Source organism: Triticum urartu, chromosome 4A, assembly GCF_056163025.1.
Source record: "Triticum urartu cultivar PI428250 chromosome 4A, HENAU_Tu73, whole genome shotgun sequence".
NCBI classification, from domain to species: domain Eukaryota; kingdom Viridiplantae; phylum Streptophyta; class Magnoliopsida; order Poales; family Poaceae; genus Triticum; species Triticum urartu.
The window spans coordinates 267,880,409-267,887,174 of record NC_141876.1 but is presented as its reverse complement, the minus strand read 5'-3'; positions in this window follow the sequence as shown (position 1 = coordinate 267,887,174).

Sequence of the window (6,766 nt, the reverse complement as noted above, 5' to 3'; positions counted from 1 at the left end):
ATCGCAGATCGGTGCCATATTTGTTTTGTTTGCCATTTCCAAACCGTGCATCCGATTCCGGTGATCTTTATATCGATTTCGACCGAAATCAACTCCCCTTTCCAGTGGAACTCTTGGTTTTCCAATTTGAGTCCAGGTTCAATCATTCCTTTCCGAATAAAACTCCTCCAGCAAGGCCCAGTATTGGTTTTACCATTTGCCACCTAGCCTTTTCTTTCCCTTGGGTCGGCCGGCTCAAGGGTCATCTTTATTTAAACCCCAGGGTCAGTGCTTCTCCAAGTGTTGGTCCAAATTGAGCGATGTTCGGGGCTACCAGGGGCAACTCTGGGTTGGCCTACCCGACATCTGGCTCATTCGGTGTGCCCTAAGAACGAGATATGTGCAGCTCCTATCGGGATTTGTCGGCACCTATGGGTGGCTTTGCTGGTCTTGTTTTACCATTGTCGAAATGTCTTGTAACCGGGATGCCGAGTCTGATCGGATTGTCTTGGGAGAAGGAATATCCTTCGTTGACCGTGAGAGCTTGTGATGGGCTAAGTTGGGACACCCCTGCACGGATTTGAACTTTCGAAAGTCGTGCCCGCGGTTATGGGCAGATGGGAATTTGTTAATGTCCGGCTGTAGATAACCTGAAACGTACCTTAATTAAAATACATCAACCGCGTGTGTAGCCGTGATGGTCTCTTTTCGGCGGAGTCCGGGAAGTGAACATGGTGTTGGAGTTATGCTTGAACGTAGGTTGCTCTAGGATCACTTCTTGATCATAGTTCTCTCGATCGTGCTTTGCCTTCTCTTCTCGCTCTCATTTGCGTAAGTTAGCCACCATATATGCTAGTGCTGGCTGCAGCTCCACCTCATACCTTTTACCCTTCCTATAAGCTTAAATAGTCTTGATCGCGAGGGTGTGAGATTGTTGAGTCCCCGTAACTCACAGATTAATTCCAAACCCAGTTTGCAGGTGCCGTTGATACCGTGCAGGTGACGCAACCAAGCTCAAGGAGGAGCTACATGAAGATCGTGTTTGTTGTGTTGTTTCCGTTTCCAGTGATCAGTAGTGGAGCCCAGTTGGGGTGATCGGGGATCTGTGTAGCATTTAGGGTAGTCTTCTTTTATTTTGGGTCCGTAGTCGGACCTTGATTGTATCTGGATGATGTAATGCTTTATTTATGCTATTGTGTGACGTGGCGATTGTAAGCCAACTATGTATCTTTTTCCCTTATTCATTACATGGGTTGTTGTGAAGATTACCTCACTTGCGACATTGCTTTCAATGCGTTTATGCCTCTAAGTCGTGCTTCGACACGTGGGAGATATAGCCGCATCAAGGGCGTTACAAGTTGGTATCAAAGCCTTCCCCGACTTAGGAGCCCCCTGCTTGATCGAATCGCTGGCGTTGCTGAGTCTAGAAAAATGTTTTGAGTCATTTAGGATTATATATATCGGAGAGTAGGAATTCTTTTTACTCCTCAATCCCTTCGTCGCTCTGGTAAGGTATCCTGTCACATCCCTAGTTCTGGTATGTCATAGTTTTGCTTTGTGCATCATGTTAAGTTTCAAATGAAATTGAAATGGGGATGTTTCAAACCCTAGCACCAAAGCAAATTCAAATAGGTCCAAATTAAAAATGGAATTTCAATAAAACCAAAATGTTCTTCAAAAAATGTTCATGGTCTTTGGAAAATGTTGCAAGCAACAACCAGAGGTGATGCACATTTTTGCTAAACATTTTAGATTTTTGAATGAACCCATATGTATTTGAATTGGAGCTGTTTAAAATAATATAAATATTTTAAAGGCTCCAAAAATGTTGGAATTTGGTGAGGGCCTCTGGTATATCATAACTAGTGGTCACAAGGAATCTCAACATTTTTACATTTGTGCTAGTATTTATTTTAAGCCAAAAACAAATGTCAGAAATAGAAAAGAAATCAAAAAAAGGGAAAAAAAAACCTTACCTGGGCCACTTACCTGAGGCCTGGCACTGTGCGGCCCAGCTGGCCGGCCCAGCCAGCTGGCCCTGCCAGTCACCCTCAACCTCCCGCCAGGAGGAGGAGAGGCGCGTGGCCGACGCACACCGGCGCACGCCCGGCCACCTCCTGCTTACCGCCTTCCTCTGGACGTCCCTGGAGATGCCATGCAGCCTCCCGGACCCCCTCTCACTCTCCCTCGTCCCCCTCTCCTCCTCTGTCTCTCTCTCTCTCCCGCGACAGCCGAAGCGCTACCGTCGCCGTAGCTCGCCACCGACGCGCTCTCCGCCGTCCCCTCGCCCCTCCGTCGTGTCCACGCGCTCCGCCGCTGTGGGCTACGCCTCCTCGTCGAGACGCACAGTGTCGGACGCCCTGGAACGCCGCCATCGCCATCGTCTTCAACCTCAGACGCCGCCGACCGCCGACTCTGATTCGTCGTCTTCAGCGCCTCCCCGAGCCCACTGGCCTGCTCAGCAACTCCGCCGTGAGCTCCTCTCCGTTTCTCCCCCTGTTCCCCTCCTCGCGCTCAACCCCTAGCTTATCTCCCCGTCGCACCCGTAAGATCCTTGCCGCCAGCGATGTCGCCGACGCGGCCAGGGCTCGTTCCCGTCGCATCTGGGTGCATAGGCGAACTCCAGCATTTCCCAAGAGCCCGTAGAGCACCTCATCCGGCGTCCCCGTGGCTTGCAGCCTCGCCTGCCTCATCCTCCTGCTCCGGCCGCCGCGGATGAGCTCGCCGCCGGTGAACCAGGCCACCCCACGCCCAGCCGCGTGCTTCCCTGGATGCGCGCGAGTCCCAGCATCCCGTAGCTGCACTCCGCGCGCCAAATGGCCCCCTGTAGGCAAAACCCGCAGCGCACCGCCGCGTCTGGACTTATTTTAAAAAGGTTTAGTTAGCAGAGGGGCCCCACATGGCAGTGCCTAATTAGGGGGGTGCACACTAATTAAGTTTGGGTCGGCCCCACTGGTAGCGGGCGAGTCCTTGCTTGTGCTCGAGCACAGGCTCGCACGGCGAGCGCCGGCGGGCAAAGAGGTCGGGCGGGGCGGCTGTGGCACGGCCGGCGCGCGGGCCGGGAGGTGTGACCAAACGCAGCAGCTGGGGGCGGCGGCGCTTGGACGGCAGGCGGCGGCGACGCTGGGCATCAGGGTGAGCGGCAGCAGGCATTAGTGCCGCGGTGGGCGGAGGCGGGAGCAGAGACCCAGCGGGCGCGCGAGGAAAGTGCCGGCGAGCGTCGACGATGGACGCGGGAGGAGGCGCGGGAGCGAAGCAGCTGCAGGGGAGCGCCCGGGGCGACGGCGGCCATGGGCGTGGGCGGAGGCGAGGCGTGCGTGGCTCGGCATGCCGCGGCTGCAGGCGCGTGAGGCACGGCAGCAGCAGTGCCTCAGTAGCAGCAGGTGTGGGTGCGGCCGGGCAGCGGCTGCAGCGCCGGAACCGTCCGGGATCGAGCGGGCGGCCAGTGGGGCACGGGCGTGCCAAGCGCGGCCAGGGACGGGGCATGCGAGTGGGGCGGGCTCAGCGACGCGAGCGCAGGCGCACGGGAGCTGCAGGGCGCGGCACGGTACAACAACGGCCGCAGCAGGCAAGACCATGCGCGCGGGAGCGGACGGAGAGGTTCGGGCACGTCGGTGGTGGCGTCCTACGGTGACAGGAGGGGGAAGAAACTCGAGGAGCTCACCGGGGGAGCACACGAAGGCCCGGTGCTAGCTTAGGAGCAGCAGGTTCGGCCGGAGATGGCGACGGAGTGCGGTGGCCCGAGGAGGAAGACGACGGCGATGCAGCACTGCGGGGCTGTCCCGGCTCGGGTTCTTTGGTGTAGTCGAAGGAGACGACCGCGGAGAGGCTCCTGGACCTGCTAGCCGGCGACGAGGAGGCCGGTGGTCGCGGGATTGACAAGGTGGCGGTGATGGAAGCGCTCCTCATCGAATAGAGGAAGAGATCGAGTAAGATGGACAGCGAGCGAGGGAGAGGGGAAAGTGGGCGCTAGGGTTCGCCAGGGAGCCGACGACGTTCTTATCCACCAGGAGGACCACGGGATGCCCGACACGAAGACGGCAACAGCCATGGTGGGGGTGGATGCATGCCACGCCATGGCCCCTGTCTCCTCTCTGTACAGAGGAACAGAGGAAGGGGAAAAATGCCGTGGTGGGATGGGCGGTGTGCACTGTGCACTTAGGCCCAGACCACGGTAGATGTTTAGGGCCTTTTTTCCTTTTTATTTTTTTGTTTTCTTTTTTTACAGAAGAATTGTGCAGATAAATGAGCTGCCAAATGTATTATGTAAAATGTGAAACTTGGTCACACAGATATAATGCCTTATCCAGCACTGCCACAAAAAGTTTGGGGCCATCAGGAGTTGTCCAAGCATTTTTAGAAAATGAAAAGGACATCTTAAATGATGATGGACCAGATAATAAATTCCCAAGGGCAATTTGGGGGTTCCAAAAATGTTGGTTTCAACATGACAATTATCTAGGGATTATTTACCCTAGGATGAACTATTTTATTTGCATGACAGAAGAAGCAAATATTTGACATGCAATTTAAATTTGAATTTGAAGCAGATTTTGGACAAGTGGCATTTTGGCATGATGATCATGATGACATGACTTTTATTAGGGGGAGATTACTATGGTGCGATGCTGGGGATATTACATAGGATTTGCTAGTTTTGGGTGAGATATTATGCTTCCCCTGTATCCCCAACACCTGATTGCATAACCGGAAAGTTTTGGGAGTTTATAAGTGGGAATTCAAGTAGCTCTTAGGATATCTTTCCGACAGACGTATGATATGAAATTGGGGTTCGACGTCTAGTGGTTGATGACCCACAAGTATAGGGGATCTATTGTAGTCCTTTTGATAAGTAAGAGTGTCGAACCCAACGAGGAGCAGAAGGAAATGATAAGCGGTTTTCAGTAAGGTATTCTCTGCAAGTATTGAAATAAGTGGTAACAGATAGTTTTGTGATAAGATAGATTTTAACGAGCAACAAGTAACAAAAGTAAATAAAGTGCAGCAAGGTGGCCCAATCCTTTTGTAGCAAAGGACAAGCCGGAACAAACTCTTATAATAGGAAAAGCGCTCCCGAGGACACATGGGAATATCGTCAAGCTAGTTTTCATCACGTTCATGTGATTCGCGTTCGCTAATTTGATATGTGGGTGGACCGGTGCTTGGGTGTTGTTCTTACTTGAACAAGCATCCCACATGATTAACCTCTATTGCAAGCATCCGCAACTACAACAAAAGTATTAAGGTAAACCTAACCATAGCATGAAACATGTGGATCCAAATCAGCCCCTTACGAAGCAACACATAAACTAGGGTTTAAGCTTCTGTCACTCTAGCAACCCATCATCTACTTATTACTTCCCAATGCCTTCCTCTAGGCCCAAATAATGGTGAAGTGTTATGTAGTCGACGTTCACATAACACCACTAGAGGCTAGACAACATACATCTTATCAAAATATCAAATGAATACCAAATTCACATGACTACTCATAGCAAGACTTCTCCCTTGTCCTCAGGAACAAACGTAATTACTCACAAAGCGTATTCATGTTCATAATCAGAGGGGTAATAATATGCATATAGGATCTGAACATATGATCTTCCACCAATTAAACCAATTAGCATCAACTACAAGGAGTAATCAACACTACTAGCAACCTACTAGCACCAATCCCGGACTTTGAGACAAGAATTGGATACAAGAGATGAACTAGGGTTTGGATATGAGATGGTGCTGGTGAAGATGTTGATGGAGATTGCCCTCTCTCGATGAGAGGAGCGTTGGTGATGACGATGGTGATGATTTCCCCCTCCCGGAGGGAAGTATCCCCGGCAAAACAGCTCTGTCGGAGCTCTAGATTAGATCCGCCAAGGTTCCACCTCGTGGCGGCGGAGTCTCGTCCCAAAAGGTTCCCTCTTATTTTTTTCTCATCGAAAGACCTCATATAGGAGAAGATAGACGTCGGAGAGCCACCAGGGGGCCCACGAGGTAGGGGGGCGCCCTAGGGGGGCGCGCCCCCCACCCTCGTGAGAAGGGTGTGGGCCCCCTGGCCTTCATCTTTGGCGAGGATTTTTCTTTATTTATTTTAAGATGTTCCGTGAAGTTTCAGGACTTTTGGAGTTGTGTGGAATAGGTCTCTAATATTTGCTCCTTTTCCAGCCCAGAATTCCAGCTGCCGGCATTCTCCCTCCTTATGTAAACCTTGTAAAATAAGAGAGAATGGCCATAAGTATTGTGACATAAAGTGAAATAACAGTCCATAATGCAATAAATATCGATATAAAAGCATGATGCAAAATGGACGTATCAACTCCCCCAAGCTTAGACCTCGCTTGTCCTCAAGCAAAAAGCTGATAACAATAAATATGTCCTCATGTTTAGAGGTAGAGGCGTCGATAAAAATAAAATACGGACATGAAGGCATCATGATTATTCTCATAACAGCAACATATATAGATTTTGTCATATGATTACTTATGTTCAACTGATGATCTATTCACAATGCAAAAGTATAAATCATAAACCTTATTGGGCTCCGACAAACTATAATCTCAGTCATTGAAGCAATTGCAATTTATCATTACATCGGAAAGAGTCTATGTTAGAGCTAAAAAGCAAGTTCACATACTCAACTATCATTTAGTCCTCCATAATTGCTAACACTCATGCAATACTTGTGGTTACGGAGTTTTAATCGGACACAGAGAAAGATAGGGGCTTATAGTTTTGCCCCACAACCTTTTACCTCAAGGGCAATGTCAACAATAATGGTTCATGCTCCCCT